Consider the following 21,126-nt stretch of genomic DNA (forward strand, 5'->3'; position numbering starts at 1 on the left):
GTGGGTTTATTTTGTATCCTGCAACTTTGCTAAAGTTGTTGATTATTTCAATTAGCTTTTTGGTTGAATCTCTAGGATTCTTTAAGTAGACCATCATGTCATCCGCAAAGAGTGATAACTTGGTCTCCTCCTTGCCTATTCTGATGCCTTCAATTTCTTTATCTTCTCTAATTGCTACTGCTAGTGTTTCTAGTACAATGTCAAATAGTAGAGGTGATAATGGGCATCCTTGTTTCACTCCTGATCTTATTGGGAATGCATCTAGTTTATCCCCATTGCAGATGATATTAGCTGTTGGTTTTAGATATATACTGTTTATTATTTTTAGGAATGACCCTTCTATTCCTATGCTTTCTAGTGTTTTTAATAGGAATGGGTGTTGTATTTTATCAAAGGCTTTTTCTGCATCTATTGAGATAATCATGTGGTTCTTGCTAGTTTGCTTGTTGATGTGGTCAATTATGTGGATGGTTTTCCTAATGTTGAACCAGCCCTGCATCCCTGGTATGAATCCTACTTGATCATGGTGAATGATCCTTCTGATCACTTGCTGGAGTCTTTTTGCTAGTATCCTATTTAAAATTTTTGCATCTATATTCATTAGGGAGATTGGTCTATAGTTTTCTTTCTCTGTTTTTGACCTGCCTGGTTTTGGAATCAGTACCATGTTTGTGTCGTAAAAGGAGTTTGGTAGAACTCCCTCTTTGCTTATTATGTCAAATAGTTTGTATAGTATTGGGGTTAACTGTTCTCTGAATGTTTGATAGAATTCACAGGTGAATCCATCAGGCCCTGGGGATTTTTTCTTAGGAAGTTCTTTGATGGCTTGATGGATTTCAATTTCTGATATGGGATTATTTAAGAATTCTATTTCCTCTTCTGTTAGTCTAGGCAGTTTGTATTTTTGTATATATTCATCCATTTCTCCTAAATTGGTGTATTTATTGCCATATAATTGGGCAAAGTAATTTCTAATGATTGCCTTAATTTCCTCCTCATTGGAGGTGCTGTCCCCCCTTTCATCTTTAATGCTGTGAATTTGCTTTTCTTCCTTCCTTTTTTTAATTAGATTGACCAGTACTTTGTCTATTTTGTTTGTTTTTTCAAAGTACCAGCTTCTTGTCTTATTTATTAAATCAATAGTTCTATCACTTTCGATTTTATTAATTTCTCCCTTAATTTTTAGGATTTCTAATTTGGTTTTCTGCTGGGGGTTTTTAATTTGATCGCTTTCGAGTTTTTTCAATTGCATTTCCAATTGATTGATCTCTGCTCTCCCTTGTTTGTTAATATGAGCTTTCAGGGATATGAATTTGCCTCTGATTACCGCTTTGGCTGCATCCCAAAAGGTTTGAAAGGATGTTTCGCCATTGTCATTTTCCTTGATGAAATTATTAATTGTTTCTATGATTTCTTCTTTAGCTAAACGGTTTTGGAGTATCATATTGTTTAATTTCCAATTGGTTTTAGATTTGGTTTTCCATGTACCATTACTGATCATTATTTTTATTGCCTTGTGATCTGAGAAGGCTGCATTCATTATTTCTGCTTTTTTGCATTTGTGTGCTATGTTTCTGTGACCTAATGTATGGTCAATTTTTGTGAATGTGCCATGTGGTGCTGAGAAGAAGGTGTATTCCTTTTTATCCCTATTTATTTTTCTCCATATGTCTATTAATTCTAATTTTTCTAAGATTTCATTCACTTCTTTTACCTCTTTCTTATTTATTTTTTGATTTGATTTATCTAAAGTTGATAATGGTTGGTTTAAGTCTCCCACTAGTATGGTTTTATTGTCTATTTCTTCCTTCAATTCTCCTAGTTTCTCCATTAGAAATTTGGGTGCTATATTATTTGGTGCATACATGTTGATTAATGTTATTTCCTCATTGTCTAGAGTCCCTTTTAACAAAATATAATTACCTTCCCTATCCCTTTTGATCAGGTCTATTTTTGCATTGGCTTTATCAGATATCATGATTACCACTCCTGCCTTCTTTCTATCAGTTGAGGCCCAGAAGGTCTTACTCCATCCTTTAATTCTGACCTTGTGGGTGTCAACCCGCCTCATGTGTGTTTCTTGAAGACAACATATGGTAGGGTTTTGGATTCTAATCCATTCTGCTATTCGTCTACGTTTTATGGGTGAGTTCATCCCATTCACGTTCAAAGTTATGATTGTCATTTGTGGACTCCCTGGCATTTTGATTGCCTTCCCTAATTCTAACCTTTTCTTCTTCGGCTCTACCTTTTAGTCCAGTGATTTACTTTGAATCAGTCCCCCTTGTCCCCTCCCTTGATGTTTCCCTTTTTAGTCCCTCCCTTTTTGTTCCCTCTCCCTCCCCCCTCTCTTTCCCTCCCTTTTTGTTCTCCCTCTCCCCCTCCCCCCCTTGGTTTTCCCTTCTCCTTACCCTTGTTGGGTAAGATAGAATTCAAGATCCCAATGGATCTGGATGTTTTTCCCTCTCAGAGTTGATTTCCCTGAGATTGAGGTTTAAGTAAACCCCCCCCCCTCTTCCTCTCCTTCTTATAGGAGTTTTCTTCCCCTCCCCTTCCCCTGTGAATCTTTGTGTGAGAACCATTATTCTATTTGGTCTTTCTTTACCCCCTATTTATACATTACATTTTCCCCACATATTAGTATACATAGGTTGATATAAATGTAGTCCTTATAGAAGAGAGTTTGAGTAAAAGAAGATAACATTTTTCCCCTTTCCTTAATATTTACCTTTTCAGGTATTCCTTGCTCTTTGATTTTCGGTATCAAACTTTCCACAGAGCTCTGGTCTTTTCTTTGCAAAAAGTTGGAAGTCTTCTATTTTGTTGAATGCCCATACTTTCCCTTGGAAGTATATAGTCAGTTTTGCTGGGTAGCTGATTCTTGGTTGGAGACCCAGCTCTCTTGCCTTTCTGAAGATCATGTTCCATGCCTTACGATCATTCAGCGTAGAACTTGCAAGGTCTTGTGTGACCCTGATTGGCATTCCTTTATATCTAAATTGTCTTTTTCTGGCTTCCTGTAGGATTTTTTCTTTTGTTTGATAGCTTTGGAATTTGGCAATTACATTCCTGGGAGTTGTCTTTTGGGGGTTTAGTGTAGAAGGTGTTCTGTGAGCTCTGTCAGTGGCTGTATTGCCCCCTTGTTCTAGAATCTCTGGGCAATTTTCTTTGATTATATCTTGTATCACCATGTCCAGTTTGGTGTTTATTTCTGGCTTTTCTGGGAGTCCAATTATTCTTAAATTTTCTCTTCTCCCCCTGTTTTCCAGATCTATCACCTTGTCGGTGAGATATTTTATGTTCTCTTCTAATTTCTTGGTGTTTTGGCTTTGCTTTATTAGTTCTTGCTTTAAAGCCTGGTTTTCTTTTACAGTTTGGTCAAACTGGTTTTGTAGATGCGTGAATTTCTTTTGCATCATTTCCCACTTTTCCTCCCAGAGGGCTTCCATCTTTTTGGTCCTTTCTGATTCAAATTCTTCACGTGTTTGTGGAGAGTTTCTATTTCCTTTGGAAGATTTTGGAGAATTTTCTTGTATATCTTCTTCTATCTGCTCTGTATTTTGTATTTTGGCTCCATAGAATGTGTCCAGAGTTGCCCCTTTCTTCTTATTTTTCTTGGTATTTTGGGGCTTCTGTGCTTCTGTGGAGTTTGTCATCTCTGAACGTGGAGGATTGGCTTTTCTTGTCTTTGTCTGGTGATCAGAGGCTTTAGTCCTGGGCAGATGTTGGTTCTATGAGCATTCCCTGGGTTAAACTGAATATGCCTCACTGGAACTGGAATGGAAGGGTCGGACCACGAGGCCACACTCTCCCCCTGGCTCGATTTCCGGAAGTTGCCTTCAGAATCCCTGGCCGTGAGGCTGTTTCGTCGGCCTGCGGGGGGATGGGCTGCCGCTTCCCCAAGCTCCGAGAGCACAGACTTTCACTGAGACTTGGATAGCAGGATCCAGCCCGTGAGGCTGTCTTGCCCGCCCTGAGGGTTGCTGTTGTTTTGACCAGCTCTCTGCAGCGGAGGCCCCAGGCAGTAACTTTCACCCGGACCTACCGGCTCTCTGCAGCGGAAGCCCCAGGCAGTAACTTTCACCCGGACTGGGACTTGGGTAGAAGACCCTGAGGGTTGTTGTTCCTCAGACCCTGCTCTCTGAGCCGGGCGCGGCTGCCGCTTCCGGGAGCCTTGGACTCTGCGCTCCTACCCCTGAGGTCCGAGGGATCTCGGGTTCTGGCTTTTAAGGGGAGCCGTACCTTTTGAACCGGGTCCAGGTCCAGGAGGAGGGTTCCCAGGGTCTGTGCTGTTGATCGTTTTGAATTTCGGCGCCTTAGGAGCTTCTAGTTTGAGATCGGTCGGGAAGGGTTTTCCGGAGATCTGAACTTCAGCTTTCTCTAAGCCGCCATCTTAACCGGAAGTCCGGCAACCACACTCTTAAATAATCAAGTCCAACCCTTTTAAAATAACCCCTTTTCCCCCTTATAGCATCCAGGTGGCAAATTGAAGGCAATTTTTAAGGCCCTTTTGAGAGAAATCTAGGACTAGGAAAAGAACTTTGTCCCAGGGAGGATAAATTCAGAGGGCACTTGCAGAATTGCCTAGGAGCATACTTCTTCTTCCTCAGCCTCCTCTGTTCCCATGACAGCAAGGACAGTATTATCCCAGGAATTCTGCTTCTCCTGCCCAGTTACACTTTCTTGGTAACAAGTCCCATGTCAGGTATCTTTCTAGCCCCTTTGGTAACTTAAAAGCTTTATAGCATCTGTGGCATACTCCCTCCATCATCAACAACCTAGTTAAAGAAGAATCAGACTCAGACATAACAGGAAGTTTGCATGACAGTCTTCTCCATTGACCCAAATTTGTAGGTACATTGGTATGATCTGGGTAGTATCCCAGAGGGGAATATTTATTCTGAAAACCCCTACTTTGTAATTTTTGATCTAAATGTGGCCTTTGTGGGCCACTCATATTAATATGACAAGATGATATCAGAGTGAATGATAGTTCTTATTAGTTCTAACAACTTTGAAGTGACATCATAATATTTCATCCAGAATATCAGGGTTAAGAAGGAACTCAGAGGCCATACCCAAAAGAGAAGCTCTATAACAACAGACCTAACCAGTGGTCAGACCCAATCTTTCCCTGAGAACTTCCAGTGAAGGGAACAACCCAAGGCAGTCCTTTATCAAGGTAGATAGTACTGAATTGTCCATTCAATTCAACAAGCACATGCAGAGCAACCACAGTGCCAAGAACTGAGGGTACAAAGACAAAAACAAAACCAATCCCTTGCTCTTAAATTCGCCTGGGAGAAAATACCAACACAAATTAGGAAAGACTATCTGCCGACCTGCCTGCCTATCTATGCATCTATCTATGTCTCTATGTCTCTATGTCTCTATCTATCTATCTTTGTATGTATCTATGTATCTTTCTATCTATCTATCTATGGATCTCACTATCTCTCTATTTCTATTGTAAATTCAGAGTAATGGGTGAGTTGGAGAACTGTAACAACTTGGGGAAAGAGATCACCCTCTTGAAGGAGGTGTTGCATTAACTGAGGTTTGAAAGGAGCCAGAGGATCCCTGGGTATAGTAGTGAGAAAGGAGAGCCTTCAGAATTGTGGTTTTAGTGATTGCTGACATTCAGCCTCATTTTGACTCTTTACTATTTTCCCTTGTTGTTCCTAGTACTACCCTCAGGGGCCAAGCAGAGCAGGTCTGATCCCTCTTCCACATATTAATATAGCATTTTAATTCACGTACGACTTAGCCATCAATTACGAAAGCTGTTTTTAAAAACAAAAACACAAAAGTGAAACAGATGGCAGTCTCCTTGAATCAGTCATGTGAGTTGGAAGAGAGCACAAACTCGATTGGCATATGAAGATTTCAGAAGAATTTTAATTTGCAGCTTTGGGTTTTCACGATAAGGGGACCTTTCACGAAGATGAGCTACAGAGCTAACTCATTACCTTCTTCTCCACAAAAGTTACAAATCAGATTTCACTGGATATCAGAAAATAAAATTCAACGAGCTTTCATAAGTGTTTAATGGGCACAGGACTGAGATACCAAAATATCACTTCTTCCTCTCAATCCATCAATGGTCAATTATTCAGCAGTAACTAGGAGCTGGGCATCCAAAGGAAAAAGTGAAAGTGGCTGCCTTGGGGGACAGGGGGACAAAGTGGGTGCAAATACAGGCCCTTACAAAATAGATACCAAAGGCAGCAGCACCTATGAGCAGCACAACTCAGGAAAGGCTCATGGGAGTAAAAGGTAGCACTTGCATTAAGTCTTGAAAGAAACTAACTAGGGATTAGAAGAGCTAAAGGTGAGGAAGGAGGGCATTCCAGAAGACAACCAGTTGCAAAGGCACCCAGATTTGAGTTAAACTCCTGGGAGAAAAGAATATAAAGCCCAGTTAGGTCATAAAGTCATGTACATGGAAAGGGATAATAAGTAAAAGGAGATTAAAAACAGGTTGTGAAGAGCTTTAAAATTCAAACTGAGGGAGAAGCTATAGCAGCATCAAGTGGAGGAGGCAGCAGCCTAAATGGGCCGAAATGATCAGGGCATGATATCACCACCAGTGGGTCTGTGAATGGCAAGGTTCCAGTTTTACAGTAGCAGGCCAATGATGCCAGGAAAAGGGCTAAGCATCTTTGTCGGGAGAAGGAAGGAAGAAGCAGGCCTGGGAGAAGGCTCAGGTGGTTTCCTTGAACTGCTGGATCTAGCTTGTTGAGGAGGAGCTGCACCAGTTTCAGGGACTGCCTGGTTACCAGAAAAGACAGAAAAGGTAGCAGGCAAGAGTGAGATGGGTATGAAGGTCACTGAAAATCAGGCTCTGAAGGATGAAGGGAAAGTGGAGCTACAAGAAATCTAACAGAAAGAGGCCAAGAGCATTGCCAAGGAAGTGGACAGAAAGTATGAAGAAGTGGCCTACAAAGTGATTATCGCTGAGAGATGCTTACAGCGAACAGAGGAGCAAGCTGAGCTGACCTGGTCCCATTGTTGGGAGATGGAAGAGCAGATGAGACTGATGGGCCAGGATCTGAAGTGTCTGGATGCTGTTGAAGAAAAGTATTCTTATAAAAAAAGAAGATAAAGATTCTTATTAATAAACTCAAGGAGGCAGAGACTCCTGCCTCCAAGTGGAAAAGGCAATTGATGACTTACAAGAAACTTCAACACATCAGAGAGGAGCCTCTGCACAAAAGGATGCTGGGAAAGACTCTGTTTGACCTGGATAAAATCTAAAAAACGCCTTTTCCCCTAAGACCTATCTTAGTGCTACTTCTTCCACTCACACTCAGTGTTCACCTAAGGCCAGTTTGCCTGAAGTTGACATATTAACTGAGGGCATTTTTAAAAATCCTTCCCTACTGTGTATTGGTTCCAAGGCAGAAATATTATGTCTGGGTTCTTTTTTTGATTGACTTTCAGATAGTCCAATAATTCTTAAGAAAACAACCTTCACCTTCTGGCTTAGAATCATTTGGTTCCAAGGTAGAAGAGTGATAAGGGCTAGTGGGGTTAAGTGACTCGCCCAGGATCACACAGCTAGATAGTGTCTCAGATCAGATTGGAACCCAGGCGCTCCAGTCTACACCTGGCTCTCAATCCACAGTCCCAACCCTCACCACCCTGGGCTTATTTTTAACCTAAAGGATGCTTTTTTCTGGGGCCTTGCTTACTCTCTCTCTCCTCATCCACACTTACCCTCTATTCCTCAAGTTGATTTCATAGAAACTGTCTCTGCAGCTCTCCTCTAAAGATCCCAGATGGGCTAGGGGCCGAGCACTTTGGTGAACAGCATTTAAGGGAACCTGAGCACACACCAACAGTATCTTTAAAAGCATGTTGTATAATGTAAACATCTTGTAATGACCATTTTTGTTGTTGTTGTTGTAGTAACCATTTGTAAAACATCCCAGATAATTCCCCAGCTCCTAAGCTGCATCTAATCACTTTTCCTCTTTTTTGATTGGAAAACTTTCTGCCTAAACAACGTCCCTTCTTCATAGAAGAGGTAAAGAGGTGTTAATCTGCCTTACTGAGAGTTGAACACAACCCAAGGAAAGACTCCACCATGGCAACAAAGCCTGAATATTCTATAAAATGCACTAGCCAAACCAGAAAGGTCATTGTAGGAGGAATTTGACCCAAACAGTGCTGTTCAGGTCTTCAGCCTAAAAGCATCTTGGAGGGTCTTTTTTAACATTTGCATCAGTAGGAAACAAGCGAATTACAGAGATAAGACTGTTCTGAAACCAAGTTCTCTTCCCTTTCCTCACCCATCCCCAGAATGCATCATGTACCCCCCAAAAGTTGGGGCATCTGTTCCTGACTCCAATCCATTTTCTTTGAAAAATAATGTTTTTGCCACTGATTAGCCAAGAGAAAGTCATCTCATTACCTATTCCTGGGTCTGAAGCTGTTGTCTCTAAAAGTTCTAACTTGTGTTGTGGGCTCAGTGCTAGAGAAATTTTTAATAGCTTCACTTCTCTAGGGTGGGGAGCATCAGGATAAACCCTCTCTGTTGGAAATCTATGGAATGGCAGCATGTAAATTTATTTTCATTCCTTTTTTATTGAGGTTCTGTGAGATCTATGTTAGGTTTGCATTGTATAGCTTATTTGGCTTGAAATATATTCTCCTCTGATATGGTCTATTCGGGAGCCAATGGGGAAAAAGAAGAACCAATAGTGCAAGTGTTTTGATGCTAAAAATTGACAAAATGTCTTTTAAAATAAAGAACCAGTCTCTTCAAAAAATTAATGTCAGAATTAGAAAAAACCATAACAAAGTTCATTTGGAAGAACAAAAGATCAAGGATATCCAGGGAAATCATGAAAAAAAATGCGAAGGAAGGTGGTCTTGCAGTCCCACATCTCAAAGTAAACTATAAAGCAGTGATCATCAAAACAATATGGTACTGGCTAAGAGACAGAAAGGAGGATCAGTGGAATAGACTTGGCATAAGTAACCTCGGCAAGACAGTCTATGATAAGCCCAAAGATCCCAGCTTTTGGGACCAAAACCCATTATTTGATAAAAACTGCTGGGAAAATTGGAAGACAGTATGGGAGAGATTGAGTTTGAATCAACATCTCACACCCTACACCAAGGTAAACTCAGAATGAGTGAATGACCTGAATATAAAGAAGGAAACTATAAGCAAATTAGGTGAACATAGAATAGTATACTTGTCAGATCTTTGGGAAAGGAAAGACTTTAAAACCAATCAAGAGCTAGAAAACACCACAAAAAAGTAAAATCAATAATTTTGACATTAAATTAAAAAGTTTTTTTACAAACAAAACTAATACATCCAAAATTAGAAGGGAATCAACAAATTTGGAAACAATCTTCATTACAAAAACCTCTGACAACGGTCTAATTACTCAAATTTATAAAGAGATAAACCAATTGTACAAAAAATCAGGCCATTCTCCAATTGAAAAAATGGGCAAGGGACATCAATAGGCAATTTTCAGTTAAAGAAATCAAAACTATTTATAAGCACATGAAAAGGTGCTCTAAATCTCTTATAATCAGAGAAATGCAAATCAAAACAACTCTGAGGTATCACCTCACACCTAGCAGATTGGCTAACATCACAGCAAAGGAAAGTAATGAATGCTGGAGGGGTTGTGGCAAAGTTGGGACATTAATGCATTGCTGGTGGAGTTGTGAATTGATCCAACCATTCTGGAGGACAATTTGGAATTATACCCAAAGGGTGCTAAAAGACTGTCTACCCTTTGATCCAGCCATAGCACTGCTGGGCTTGTACCCCAAAGAGATAATGGAGAAAAATACTTGTACAAGAATATTCATAGCTGCGCTCTTTGTGGTGGCCAAAAATTGGAAAATGAGGGGATGCCCTTCAATTGGGGAATGGATGAACAAATTGTGGTATATGTTGGTGATGGAATACTATTGTGCTAAAAGGAATAATAAAGTGGAGGAATTCCATGGAGACTGGAACAACCTCTAGGAAGTGATGCAGAGTGAAAGGAGCAGAGCCAGCAGAACATTGTACACAGAGACGGATACACTGTGGTACAATTGCATGTGACGGACTTCTCCATTAATGGCAATGCAGTGATCCTGAACAACTTGGAGGAATCTACGAGAAAAATCACTATCCATATTCAGAGGAAAAACTGTGGGAGTAGAAAGAAAAACAACTGCTTGACTACATGGGTCGAGGGGATATGATTGGGGATGTAAACTCTAAATGAACATCCTAGTACAAACACCAACAACATGGAAACAGGTTCTGATTAAGGACACATGTAATACCCAGTGGAATTGTGGTTGGTTATGAGGGGGGGAGGGGAGGGAGGAATAGAACATGATTTTTGTAACCAAGGAATAATGTTCTAAATTGGCTAAATAAATTAATTTTACAAAATAAACGTCCAACAGAGACATTTATATTTGAAGTTAAAGGCAATAGGGAGCCACTGGAGAACTAAAAAGATGGCAAGATCAGACCCACACTCTAGCAAAATGGTATGATGTATGAAAGATGGAATTGAAAAGGGAGAAACTTGAGACAAGTAGACCAGGTAGGAAGCTACTGCAGTAGTCTTCTCAACAGAGAGATGAGGATGATAGGTGTAAAAAGTGGAAAACACTTTCAGACATGGGTTCTGTGTCAGCTGGCTTTGATTAAATGTGCCTGTGTTATTGTGTGTGTGTGTATTTGTTATTGGTGTTTTCTATGACAAGGAAAGCACAATGAGATTGGGATGGTAGTATGGCATTAAGAGGGGAAATAACGTGCAAAAATAATAATATATTCATAAAGACATATACATATAGATCAGAGGTTCTTAAACAGCAGTACACATATGCTTTGAAAATATTTTGATAACTATATCTGAAGTTTCCTTTATAATGCCATATATCTGATTTTATACATTGAAAGCCATGATTCTGAGACAAGACTTATCAAAACGCCTAATTATACACTACCAAAGGAATCCATGACACAAAAGGGTGAAGAATGCCAGTTCTAGATTAATGGCTCAGATGGCTTTTCAAATCCATACTGTACAGAGACAAGAGAGCAAAAGAGAAGGGAAGAAGGACAGTTCTGTGTGTGTTGTATTTGCCAGACTACTTTTAAGAAGGAAGAGACTAAGTACAGATACTAAATATAGCTCATCTGCCATTATCTGAAGTTTGTATGATTGATCATGAACCCCTGGGGCTGGTACAGTAACGCCAGTGCCAAGCTCATCTAGCTAAATATCAGTGATTGACACCTCCAAGGGATATGGATGTTCACCCCTTATGGGCACCCTATCCTTTAACAGAATGACTCAATGATTTGTCATTCATCATAAGTTTTCCTATTAGCAACTCTAGGATTGGTTTTGGCCTCTTGTCATTTATGTCAAGTTGGGATGTTCTGAAGATTTATAAAGGGCCAGGTTTAATTGACGCACAGACAGCTCTTCATAAGAGAGTCAATCAAATGTCAACCAAATTCTCATGTACATCTATCTGTCTGGACACTGGATGACCCCTCCCCTTCTGTAGCATCAGGCTCCTTACCAACGAAGTAGAAGGAAGCCAAGGTCGTGGCTAGAAAAGAACAGAATAGCCGATATGAGTTATTTCTGTGTATGAATTTTACTCTAATATTTTCTTACAGCAAAGTCTAGTTCAACATTTTGTACTTTTAAAAAATGCCAAAAGCATTTGGGTCAAGGTTGTCTGTGATGCTGGATATGATGGAAACATTTGATAGAGGATTTGTGTTTCCCTTCCTTTGGTTTCACTCAGTGTGAAAGAATCAGGAGCTCACGAGAGTAAAAGGCTATTAAGTGGGGCAGGTAATACTCTGAAGAACATCCCAGAACCCAGAAACATACTTTTCAGTGTGCCACAATAAAAGCAGCCCTAAGGGCTGCTGATCTCCTGTTCCCTCCACCTCCTTTGCAAGGGCAGATTGCCACTGGCAAAACAACCTTCTAGCTCTTAGTTCCTCTCAGCCCTCAGCTTTCATCCTGCTCCTACAAATTTTTCAGCACTGTGGTAGGAAGCACAGTGCCCACTCATCTCCGCAAGACCAGAGAACCTCCTGGAAGACTAAGCCAGAAATGCTGGCAAGGAAATGAGGAAATGGCTTGAGAGTGCTTCTCTTTGGGGGCTTTGGCAATGGATCCCATCTTTAGTGGGAAGATGAGATTGCTAAAAGCAATCAAAGAAAAAGAGAATATAATTGAGACCACAGCTAGTTCTGAGGCCAAGGGGAAGAAATAGAGTAGTTGAAGCAAGGGAAGGAGAATTAGCCCAGCTTTATTAATCTAAGGATATTTCATTGTTTATCTTTCAAATAAATTTCTCATAACGGAAAAGATTAGCACCGACTAGATAGATGGAGGGTAACTGGAACCTTTTGGTATCCATTTCTTATATTTGCCTCAAAAGGTTTGATAATTTATAGATGCCTTTTCCTATTTAGTTGAAGAAAATAGATGGTTCTTTCCCTATTCACCATTTCATCAGTCCTCTGAGGCACTTCCTCACAGAAACATCCCAATAAAATTTAGGCTCTGTCTACAAGATTCGAAGCATTTCCAAGCCTGTAATAGTCTTCATACTTAATCATTGACTTGTCTTCCCTATTGGATTCTGTCCTACATAGAGGGAAACCCAGCAAAGCAAGAGACCCAATCAGATGATAGACTTAGAACTAGAAGGGACTCTAGACATCATCATTTCTAACCCTTTTGTTTTCCAAAGGGAGAAAGTAAGATTTTAAGAAGTTAAGAGGACTTTTCCCCAAGTTACAAGGGCTAGGACAGCTCAGATGACTATTCCATAACAGATGTCCTCTCCAAGAAACACACACCCAGAGTTGGTTCAACTAAGCTCTTGGAAGTCTGTCACTTCTGATAACTTATAACATCTGGACTCATTGAGATCCATACCTCCCTTCCTCCCTCTTCCAGCCTCTTCTTCAGTCTCCCTTTTCTTCCCCTTCACCCTTCTTCTTCAGCCTCCTTCTAAGTCACTCAGGGTGAGCTATAGATCTGGGCATAATGGGAGGAGTTTCAACCAAATCTTTGTTTTGTTGGTTTCAAGGTTCCAGGACACTTGTTGCTACAGGGCCCAAGATCTGATACCCTGGAAAAGGCCAAAAGGATTTGTAAAGAAAGTATCCTTGTGTGTCCTTAAGCCAAATTACTCCATTGAGTGGTGGTGGAGGGATCTGGCCCTCTGCATTTCTAAAGAGTGAGCTGTTTATTAATTAAGATTTCACCATATTGTTTAAGTATCTTCACAAGTGAAATTAGTAATGCAGTCACACTTATGCAAATTTTATGGATTTAGAACAGGCTTATAGAATAAAACAAATATGACTGATAATAAAAACCTCACCAGCCAAATCTTGGTTTATCCCTCCTCCCATGTTGATTGCTAAGAGAACCCTTTTATGTGCTGAATTCACATCAATGCACCATTACTCTGACAAGTCTTAGATAAAATACATTCCAAATATTTTTTCTTAAAGAAAGTATGCTACAGGTAAGAAAGATTTATTCCATGTCTTGCACATGTTTCATACCCATCAAAAATATTCTTTTATCTGATGTGAGATTGTTCTGGATGCCCATTTCTTCGAAAAGATTATGTTTGCTTGGTTTCTTTCCCTGTCAATTTTGAGTTGTGTACATTTCTCAGTCATAAAATATTGACAGCATTTTAGCTATTTCACATTTTATGAAGTTTTCTGGAATCACAAGAGATTCCAAAAATTAATCATGTTTTTACTCAAAAAGCATGTAATATGAGTGCACTTTGGGACACCTATAGCTTGTCTACACTGACTCAGAATAATTCAGGTTCTCTCTCATGGCTTTAAGGCAAAGCCTTCATCTTCGAAAAAGAAACATGTATAAATTAAAGAAGAAGAAAGATGTAAAGGGCTTTAGATATCTCAAGATCATCATATTTAGAGGGAGAAGAAATAATAGAAGGCTAATTTAGCCATTCTGCAGAGATTGTAGGAAAGGGTTGTCACTTGGGATGAAATTAGCCTGGAATTAAGAATGAGCCACATGGAGACTAAAGACTGACCACAGAAGAAAAAAAAAGCTTCTAACTCAAACCTGAGTTTAAGTTCACATATTTATGCCCATAAGCACAGATATTCTCCAGTAGCATTGGGACTTTGCCAGCAACTCTGTGCCTGCTTTGATCTCTTCCCTCTATTTCTTAGATATCTTCAGAGAGTGTTCTTCCAATAATTGGAAACTACACGCAAATAAAAGTGGTATTTACTATTCTAGGACCTTACCTCGTTCAAAACACTATTTTCTATATGGGTTGGACAATGACTGTGACTTTAGAATTGAAAATTTTTATTTAATTAATTTAGAATTTTTTTCCATGGTTGCATGACTCATGTTCTTTCCCTCCCCTCTGCTCCACTCCCCCCTCTACTGTAGCCAACACACAATTCCACTGGGTTTTACATGTGTCCTTGATCAGAACCTATTTCCATATTGTTAATATATGCACTAGGGTGATCATTTGGAGTCTACATCCCCAATCATATCCTCCTCAACCCATGTGATCAAGCAGTTGTTTTTCTTCTGGGTTTCTGCTCCCACAGTTCTTTCTCTGGATATAGATTGTGTTCTTTCTCATAAGTCCCTCAGAATTGTCCTGGATCATTGCATTGCTGCTAGTAGAGGAGTCCATTATGTTCGATTGTACCACAGTGTATCTGACTGTGGCTTTAGAGGGCCCACCTAGCTAGTGACTGAATCACAGAGGACTCAAAGTAAGCTAAAGTTAGGATCAGGAATCATTGGCCTCCCTCATGGCTGGGTTTAATTCCTTAGCCACCTGATTTCCTTAAAGTGGAGGTGGTGATGTTTTGGGTCAGTAAATGCTAGAAACAGATTTTTTCCACTAAAAATATAGATGGTACAGTTTTGAGTCCTTAGACAGTCAGGCTTATTAAAGTTGGAGAGCAGCTAACTAATATTGGCATTACCCATTTCTGGATTATCTATCCCACACCCAGACACCTACAGACTGAATTTAAGTAAAAGACTAATTTGACTGCAAAACCACAAAGGTAAATCAATCACAATTATTTACAGTCATGCCTCATATGCCATCAGCAATGCTCCAGAACTGGTCTCATCTGTCCTAATTAGCGTGCTCCCTGCACTTTGAGGTCCAAGCCTGGAAGGACCAGAAGCTTTATGCCTAACAACATTTTTAAAAGTTGCAGCCAACATTCTTATTGATTTCTGTTTGAGGTACAAAACTCACACATTCTTTTAAAGGAAAACAACAAATAGAGGGCAAAGACTATTCGTTTTGTCTTTACATCTCAGCTTTTAAGCAGGATGTCATTAACATAGACAGAACTAAATAAATACCTGTTGGACTGGATTGGATTGAAAGAGGTAACAAACAACTGAGTGCTTTGAATACTGAGAAGTTATAAGAAACAAAGAAAAAAAGAATATGCTGACTTGTGAAAAGAGCCATGTTTTAGGAAGACAGATATCCCTGAACAGCTTCTCTCTCTATTCTACCTCAGAAAAGGGACATAAACATGGTATGGGTCTGAAATGTAACCATGATGACTGTCCGGTAAGAGAGATAAGCTGTCTGACTACTGATGATAAAGAAGAGTGCCTACTATTATGGTGAGGGAAGAGGAGACATGGGAAAGAGGCTTGATCTGCTAGGCCCCAAAGGGAAGAAGAACTAGGAGTCATGCTCAGTTGTGGCAGAGAGTCAGATTTAGGCTGGATGTAAATAAACACATCTTAACATCTCAAGCTGCCCCCAAATCGTGCAAGTATTCAAACAAAGGTTGCAGGGCTCTTGTGGCTATAGCAACAACTTGCTCAACTGGTCCAGGTAGGACTAGATGGTCTCTAAGGTCCAATCCAGCTCAAAGATTTTGGAACCCAGGAATATGAACTAGCCCTGTTGTCATAGTTCCAACCAAGATCTGACCAGTAGAAAAAAACACTGGGCCCAAGATCAAAGAGATCCAAGCTCTACTGGTCAGTGGGAGACAACTAATAGATTTGCAAATATCTTCTGCCCAATCCTTCCACCACCATTTTACTTTGTTAGGACCTTTTAACCAGTTATGCCACACTCAAAATAATGGAGCTCTTTAATCTTTTAACACCTTCCCCACCACCACTCTACAAATGATTCAAGTGATTCCCATCCAATAGCAGATAAAAGGAGTTCCTAAAAGCCAGGCATAGTAAAAGAGCTTATTTTTCGAGGGGTGAGGAATTATTTCACAGGCCAGGGTACTACCTCTTAGGGGAAAGAATGGATCATTGAAACTTAAGCTGATATCTTTAGGCCTGTCAGTAAGGTGTCAGTCATTATGTCTACTGAGGTATAGACAATAGAAAGTTTCCAACTAAGGCTCCTTTCTTGATAAGCTCATTACATTGATGAGGGTGAGGGAATTAAACTCATTTGATCAACTTCTCTTTATACCATTCACCCAAGTGATGATTCAAGTCTTCTTTTATATTCTAATTTTTTAGGGGGAAAGAGACTAGAATAAAACCAAATTATACATATTTTCCCTAAAAACAAAACAAAAATCCACCAAACAAACATTAAGCATGTCTTAGTCAGTGGTGTTTATTCTTTAATTGAGAAAATATAATTTTCCTACAATGAGGTTCTTGATTGAAATTTAAGCAAATTGAGTTTTGGAGCTGGGAAATGTGCTAGCACAGACTTAACAAAAGAAAGATTAATGTGTCTCCAAACTGCTTGTGTACAATGCATACCAAAGTGAGAGATGCTTCCTGTCACCCAAGTGAGTCGAGGAGGCTAAAATTAACATTTTACAAGGGAATTTGATTGTACAAAAACTCTGGAGACCATCTAGTACAATGGAATGTTATATAGTCCTTAGAAAACATTAGGCCTCCACCAAAACTCTTTTTATATTATTAATGTGTGGCTATTTTCCTGTTCTATTTATTTCCACATTCATTTATATGCCTTAAGTTTCATATAAAGACAATTTCTTTTTCAAGACATTGAAAATAGTATATATTTTCTCTTTAAATCACATCTAAGGGCAAATGTCAAAATCTGAAGCGGGAATCATTTCTGTTCAACATAACCCTTAAGTGTTCTTTCATTTAAACAATAATATGGGTAAAATTCATGTGTGTTAGGTTCCTGTTGGTCACTGCTGCAGGCACAGGATAGGAGTTTCCTTATTCAGGTTGGCTGCCTTCTATGTCCCCTCTCTCAATACAGACAGCAACAATTCTATGAGTGGACAGGGGATTGGGGGAGGGCAGGTGGAATTGTGCTTGAGAGGGAGAATCATAGTTAGCCAGAGAAAGACTTGCAATGACTATATACCTGCAGGGATGAGAGATACAAGAGTCTACACAAGTGCTCTTTTCAGTCCAAGCCCAGTGGATATCCAGCCATTGTCCTCTTTGAAAGAATACTGGATTTCAATGGCCACGTCAAGCCCTTTCAGTACATATGCTAATTCCTTTTGAAGGTTTTATCTTTTTTTCATATATCAATCAGTAAGTATTAATTAAGCAACTAGTGTGTTCCATACCATGGGGATGCAGGGAGTACATTAGAGAGAGAACATAAAATCTAGTTGTTAGGGAAGGAAGAAAAGCCCATGGCAGCCAAAAGCAAACAATATATATGTGACCATATATACCTAATGACTAAACTGCTGGCCAGAGTAGGAGTAGGGGAGGATGGCCTTGGAGGAGTCATTTCTTTTTCCTGATTTGTGTTGAAGTGGGGAACGGGAAATGTTGAAGAGTTTCAAGTGCTTTAGGAGTTCAGTATTGAGACACAAAGGCCAGATCAGTCAGTTCTAATTAGAGCTCTTCCTTCATGATCTGTCATAGGACATAAAAATTAACCTCTCTAAAGCCTAGAATATCACCTAAGACAGCCAGATGCTTCTTTTCTTTTATTCAATTGGAAGGAGCAAGAATATATGTTTCAAGTTGTAAACAAAAATCTAAATTAAAAAAAAAACCTGTAATAGTCCTCATTTATAAACCACACAAGTCAGCCCTTACCTTCCATCTTGGAGTCAATACTGTGTATTGGTTCCAAGGCAGAAGAGTGGTAAGGGCTAGGCAATGGGGGTCAAGTGACTTGCCCAAGGTCACACAGCTGGGAAGTGTCTGAGGTCATATTTGAACCCAGGACCTCCCATCTCTAGGCCTGACTCTCAATCCACTGAGCTACCCAGCTGCCAGTCTATGGATTTTTATGCCAAGACATAGCCTGCAAGTTGAGTAAATCACCAATATTAGGAGCTTGCATCATTTCTGTTTGCCTCTTTCTCTTAAAATTCAAATGGAGGAATATATTATGTTTAATTGAAGATTCTGGTTCTTTAGAAAACATGAAGATATGATTGTATTAAGGAAAATGACATGAAAGGTCAATAAGAAACAAGCATTCCATAATTGCCAATGCCACAGAAACCTAGGCAAGCTCATAAAGGCAGAATTTGGTGTTGAGTTCAATTCCACTGAATTCAACTGACTGTAACAGAAGTATCTGAATGCCATGTGGGCAAACAGCATAGTATCAAGCACTTGAGTGGCCAGAAAGGTAAAAGGTAGGCTCCTTGCCCTTGATGAGCTTCGGCTTAGAATGTTGTTGGCAGAAGTGTAGCTTGCCATTTTTCACCTTGGGCAAGTAGTAAAATAGACACTTGGGGCAAGTGGCATAAAAGAGACTTTCAATAACTAGAATGAACAATCTTGGCCCTGGAGAAGAGATAAGGTGGGAGATCACATGTATCAAATGTTTATTATACTGTTGGATGAAGTCATCACATCAGCTGATTGTGCTTAACTGCTTTCCTTGATTACAACAGAGGACACGGCTGGTCTATGTTGTGAAGAGAAAAGGCATCAAAAGAACTCTCTTAGTTTTTTAATGTATTCTCACACCCTTCTAGGGAGAACTTACCTAGGCTGTGGCCAAGCTGGGAACAACACTAGGTACCTTCCTATTTTAATACATTATTCTTAAATACTGGATGGGTGTTTCTTCTAACAAAAAGACTGTAAGCCTTAGCAGTGCAGTATAAATATCAAAGCCATGGTTGAACCAGTTTCACTATGGCTCTGCTATTGGAGAATTAAGACCAGGTTCCTTGGCTTTTTTCACTGCCTGGTCCCAAATATTCCTCTGACAGGCGAGAAATCATTAACTCACAAAATGAGGGCATATATGATTGAGTGACAAAAAGATCACTGAGGCAAATTCAGAGGGGGAAGGGAGACCATTTGGGGCTGGAGTACTCAGAGAAAGGAAGCTTTAAAGAAAAAGTAGGACTAGAGTTAGGGCCCCAAAGGATGACTATGGCTTTGGAAAGGCATCTTACACATCTTCGCAGTAGGAGGCTTATGTCTTTACCCTATGGCGACAATTTCCCCTATAATCTAAAGGAACATTAACAGATGTACTCTGGAGTTGCCATCCAGAGAACACATATATTTTTAGTAGGTAATTTCAGTGAGATCCCAGCTGGGGATTTTGTTTTTCAAAGCATTCAAAGATGCTTTAAACATGACAGCAGTAAAATGTTATTTTCATAAATGCAAGGCTTAAGGCTGTTGGGGTCAAGGGAAATGGAATCTTAATAAGGAGACTTTGATACTTGGCCCCCATTGGTGCTAATGAGAGCCACGTGGCTAAATCCCTACCCATCACCCTATCAACATGACCCTGGAGGTTTTCTTGAAACTTAAAGAGAATGAAAATTACATTAACTGAGGAGAAGAAAAGTATCTAAGCTAACCATTTTCATCTCTATCACTAACTGGCAAGGAGAATGGAAGTCTTTGGACTTCTCTATAGACTATTTTTTCAGTCTTAGAATTAGACTTAAAAAAAAAATCATCCCATCAGGCAAAATCTACTGCCTTGGAAAGGTTGAGATTTTTGTTGTTGGGTTTTTTCTTTGTCTGCTTTTGTCCATTTTGATCATGTAAACGACTCCTTACTTCCCAGGTGGGCTGTTGCTCATTCTTGTTTTACCTTTAACAACCACCTAAGTGAATCACAATAATCAATACTGCTAGCCCAGTATAAGAGAATGAGAGGGGAAAGGGTATTTAGGTCATTAAACATCAATAGAAAGAAATGGAAATGCAGCACTTCATATCATTAAGATGATTAGAATATCATGCTTCCTGGAGTAACATCTCAAATGAACACCCGGGAAGATTCCCTGACTGAGAAGCCAAAATACTACAAAAGCAAGCTTAAGACACTGTTCTTGTGGGTATTTCCACTGAGTCCATGAAGGAATGAACAACTTTTCCTCCAAAGGACTTAAAACAACTTTGATCTAAAGTATAACTCCTTCTCTTTACTGAGTGGTTACACCAGAATTCACAACCATGAAGGACATTATCCAGCTCTGGCTACTATGTCAATGTCAAATGCAGAGGTGAGGCAATTAGACACCTGAGTTGGGGAGTGTTGTTAGTCCTTATAGATGTCAGGTCAAACGTCACACCTTCATCTTCTGGGAAGACGTGTTGATGTGTGTGTATCATCCAGATACTTTTTTTTTGCAACTCAGTACTCCATTTTGGTCACTGTCATCTCCCTTATGAAATCTAAAGCTTTTTTCAAGTTCAGGGACCATGGTATAAATGTCTGTTTCCCATGACAATGTGACTGCCACTGAAAGAATGATAGTCTGGATTTTAAATCAGAAATATCTGAGAATTACTAGCTATGTAACCATAGGCAAGTCTTTCAACTCTCTGTGCCTCAGTTTCCTTATTTGGAAGATCGTTAACAATAATATCTATAGAATAGTACCTCTCTTACTGGGTGGTTGTGAGATGTGGGTAGATACTATCGGAGGCATTCAATAAATTCTTACGGATAGAACTAGCTTCAGTTTGACTATACAAACACAGTTTCCCATTCCCCTCCAATATACAGTCTTAATATTTCAGTCCTAAAGTCTCCCTCTAGATTACCATCCTATCCTAAAGATGCCCACACTCAGATAGGGAGCAATTGAGGCTAGAATGAAATCTTCTGAATTCTACTAGGAGATGA

At 39.7% G+C, this 21,126-nt stretch overlaps 1 pseudogene; it reads left to right on the top strand.

Annotated features, from left to right (window-relative positions):
- Positions 1-6,100: 6,100 nt before the first annotated feature.
- LOC130456141 (tropomyosin alpha-3 chain-like) lies at positions 6,101-7,257 on the top strand (annotated as a pseudogene).
- The last annotated feature ends 13,869 nt before the right edge of the window (positions 7,258-21,126 follow it).

This window comes from Monodelphis domestica, chromosome X (assembly GCF_027887165.1).
Source record: "Monodelphis domestica isolate mMonDom1 chromosome X, mMonDom1.pri, whole genome shotgun sequence".
NCBI classification, from domain to species: Eukaryota; Metazoa; Chordata; class Mammalia; order Didelphimorphia; family Didelphidae; genus Monodelphis; species Monodelphis domestica.